We start from the raw sequence: 4,578 nt of genomic DNA on the forward strand, positions 1-4,578 counted from the left end.
CTACACTGATCTATCTGCATGTCATATCCTCATAACTTCTAAGAGAATTTAGTGTTCTCATGTTGCCTAGCACCATGCCAGGCAAGCATTGTCCTGACCAAATTCTATTCAGAAAAGAAACTTTTATAAGATTTTGTGATCAAAGTCTTACCCAATCTCCTTCCAATTTTCTCCTCTGACTAAATTAACATAAAGCCTCATATCCCCTAGCAATTATACCTAAACGGGAAGCATAGAAGAGCCCTAATGCTTTTTTTATTTGAATTTTCATGGCCTGTAGATATAACTTATTATTGTGCTGTTCCTGTGTTTCACATATCAGCTTGATATCTGGCTAAGCACTAAATGAATGGTATTTAGTTTTCTTAGTCTGTTTGGGCTGCTATAACAAAAGTGCCATAAACCAGGTGACTAATGAAAAACAGAAACTCATTTCTCATAGTTCTGGAAGCTGTGAAGGTCAAGATCAAGGTGTTAGCAGATGGAGTGTCTGGTGAGTACACACATGGTGAAAAGAATTACTAGAGAACTCTCTGGGTCTCTTTTATAAGGGTACTTATTCTATTAATCAGGGCTCTACCCTCCTAAACTAATCACCTCCCAAAGGTCCTATCTCCTAATACCATCACATTTGTTGTTAGGACTTAACATAAGAATTTGGGGGGCAGCGCAAACATTCTTTCTGTAACACCGATCAGCCAGAATAAAGATAAGCCACTATGCTAAAAGAGAAAATTGGCTTCAACTCTCTGTATTGTAGGAGAGTTAAGGCAGAGATAACATCAAAGCATTTTATTTTTCCAAGTTGAAATCCAACTTAGCTCAGTCTCTTTCTGGCCAACCTTCCATGGTGTGCTAGCAGTAATTCATATGCATTCACAAGAGCCAATTGTATGCTTCTCTTCTCAACTCTGCATTCAGCAATGTGATGTCGTAACTTGAAATCAGCCATAACAGGAGTGTTTGCACCAAGGAAATGGGCTCACATTTTAATCACATTTTTGTTTTATTCAGACAGTTTTTACTAGCAAACCGCTTCCAAATTTCATTTCCTTCCACTCATTAGCAGAAACCATCTGAGTTTTTTGCCCTCTCACTGCAAGCCACTGCCATTACCAAAGCCTGGCTAAATGATTTTGGGGCATATAGACTCATAAGAATTAAACAGCAGATCATTATGTACAATATATATTTCTAAACATCTTTCTTTGCCAAATCTACCCATTCAAGTGAACATCCTACTCAGTATATAATTCCTTTTGAATTTTTCTCTGTAATACTTTTTAAATTTCAATTTCTTGAATGTTTCCTCAGATAGTAAAACCATGAGATATCTTTATGGCTTGATAGTTGTACAAATGTGGAAGTGGGAAAAATTTTGGTACTTAACGCTCCAAGATTCGAACCTACTATAATATGAACAAACTATTTAAATTTTATTTTATAGAATTGATGTATTGATTCAAAACTCCCTTTCTTCAATGATTTGAAGCCATCAAGGGTATGATAAGAAGTCTTTTTGTTTATTTGTTTAAAAGAAGGCAGGTGAGAAAAGTCATAAATATAAGAACCCACAAAGTATGAAAATTTCTATATTTTTAACTTCAAATGACCTATATATCATTTTACACACACACAAACACACACACACTTTTAAGATGTGGTATTACATGGTATCGTATACCATTATTGATGTAGCCACATAGATTTCTTCCATTGGCAAGGTAATAGGAGATTAAGTATGTATATATCTGTGCTGTGAGGTTGTGTGTGTAGTATATAGTTTTGTTTCTATTGTTGTTTTACCTAAATGATTTCAATCAGAGCTGAATTTTCTACTTGGCTTTGGTCATGGCAAAAGAGGCTAAGTGAAATAGTGTTCTATTTTTTTCTACCTGACTACTCTACTTTCAGTACTGGCAATGTTGCAGCTCCCTTTTCCCCCCATAGGCTCTCTGTAAGTAAAAGAAAAAATGCCTATTGACTGATATGAAGGCAGAAATTGACTTACAAATGGAAATAGCCAAGTTCAGAGACCAACATTATTGTGAGACAACAATACAAAGACCACTAATGATCAAACATTGCTGCTCTCAGGATCCCTGAGCTGAGCAAACATGACTTCAAAGGATGCTTTAAGGACTAAATTAAATTAAAATCCAGTGAAGGATACCAGAGTAGCAGTGTCTGGATCAAAAAGAACCCAGCATATTCTCTGCCAAGGGCATTCCTTCTGTTTCTGACACTTTGAATTTTTAGAGGTAGAATCTTCACATTTCTTAAGAGAGTTCACTTTTGGAATACACCATCTTTATGGTTTGTATTCTCTCTTCAAAGAAAGGAAGTGGTGTTGCTTACAGTGACAAAGCTTGATAATTGCCATCTTCAGTGTAGTTGTTAGGCATCAACCCCAGGCTGTTTATGACAACTGTACCAATGATGTTATGTTGCAGGCATTCTAATGCATTAGATCAGATTTTATTAGCATATAGAATATATGAAAAGATTAAAAACCTGTAGAGGAGAAGAAATCGAAGAGTACATTTGGACATTTATATTTACTTTATGACATTTGAATTAGGTGGGATTTTTATGTTTTCAATTTAGAAATAATACAAAATAAAATTTTTAATATTTTAAATATTACAAATTTTTTTTTTCAAAGGAGGGACAGAGGGAGAAAATGAGTGAGGGTGGGAGAGAAAGGGGGAAAAGTAAAGGAAAATTAGCATTCTGATCCATCTTCCAAGTGGCTATTCCCTCCTGACTTTCCGTTTTCTAAAGAAGGATCTCTTGATGTCCACTCTCCCTCATTCTCTAAACCAAGAACCAAGTGCTATTGCTTATACTTCAACATTATCAACAATTTTAATCACATCCTAATTAGACAACAAGCTTCTTCAGATGAAGAAATATATTAGATCAAAACTTTCTTAATTAAACTTTATAACTTGTTTCATACCCAGCAAATAAGTGTCCATAGATGATTACCAATTCCCTTGTACTAATCTTTTTACCCTCCACCGATTGTCCTTCAAAATGCCACAATAAGGTTAATAATCTAAGAGGAGCTTAAGCTGTGTCACTTGCCTTCATGAAACTCTTAATAATTCCTCATTCCCCTTAGAAATAATTATTAACATTTGGAGAGTCTGGCTACATTGAAAATATGAGCAAAACCATGAATACTCTCACTAGAAAAAAATCATTGATTCCTCAATCAACATCATGACCACCATCGATGCTGCCATCTCCACTGGCACTACCATCATGACCATCCATATGAATGGGGAGCCATTATGGTCTATGGCAGCTGACACATTTTATACTACAGCAGCTCAATAAAGTGGACATCCTCCACTTTACAGATCTAAAAACTAAGCTCCTCAAAGGAAAAATATCAAGTTGAAAGTCACAAAATAGATACATAAGTTCATCAGAATTTTAACCCATTTCTACTTGAGAGCTAGTATTCCTAATCAGTATGTCTAATAGAAATCACATCCATAGAGTTCACATTATAATATCTTATAATCAAATCTACCATGTTAAATCATGTATTTGAGGTTTAAATTTGTCAATTAGTCATGATTGTTATTCAGCCTCATACTAACCCTTCAATACTCTGCTCTGACCTGCTGATACTGGGGTATTAAAAACTGAATTTCTCAGACTCCTTTAATTCCTAGCTTCCTATTAAGTTCTGCCAATGAGAAACACAGATAGGAGATTAGAAGGCATAAGAAAGGAAGAAGGTTTCTGCTCTTGACTCCTACACAGTCTTATCCTATTAGAGCAGGAGGGGCAAGGTGACTATAAATTTCAGAAACTTTTAACTAATCAACATTTCAGTAATTCTTGCAGGTATGGAGCAATAGCACCTCCAAAAATGTAAGCTTATGGGTAACAGCTCAGGGATTGTATCACTTGATCTAGGAGTGACAAGCAGAGATTCTTTTTATTCTCTTCCTATAACTCCTCATGTTGCACCTCCATTCCTTCCAACATATTTGTAAACAATTGTTGCTATAAAAGATCCTCTCTTTGATTTAACCAATATAGAAGTGTTTTCCTGATTGGATTCAAACTGAAACAGGAATGGTCCTAGATAACTGACTCTCAAACATTGGAAAATGGGATTAGTTATCTTATCTCACTGGATTTGTAAGAAGAAATTACTTCTTTGACATGAGTAGTTTTTGATAATCTGTGGAAAGTACTGTCATTCTAAGTACTTATCATCAGTAGCAGCTTGAAATAAAGCATAGTTTAAAGGTAAAAAGTAGATTTTAAATATTCTCCCCCCCCAAAAAAAAAGAGGTGATGTGTGAATTAACTTAATCGTAGTAATTATTTCACAATGTATATGTATATCAAACTATCACATTGTATATCACATATATATATATATAATCTCAATTATACCTTAATAAATCTAGAAAAATTTTAAATTAAAAAAAAAAAAGGTAAAGTAATGGAAAACTAAATGTCAATGCACTTGACCATAACAGTAGTAAGATTACAATAAGAACCATGTGACTAGGTGGCTATTTCTTACCACATTAGAGAGATTACAGA

The sequence above is a fragment of the Pteropus vampyrus genome, unplaced genomic scaffold (genome assembly GCF_000151845.1).
Source record: "Pteropus vampyrus isolate Shadow unplaced genomic scaffold, Pvam_2.0 Scaffold37, whole genome shotgun sequence".
NCBI classification, from domain to species: domain Eukaryota; kingdom Metazoa; phylum Chordata; class Mammalia; order Chiroptera; family Pteropodidae; genus Pteropus; species Pteropus vampyrus.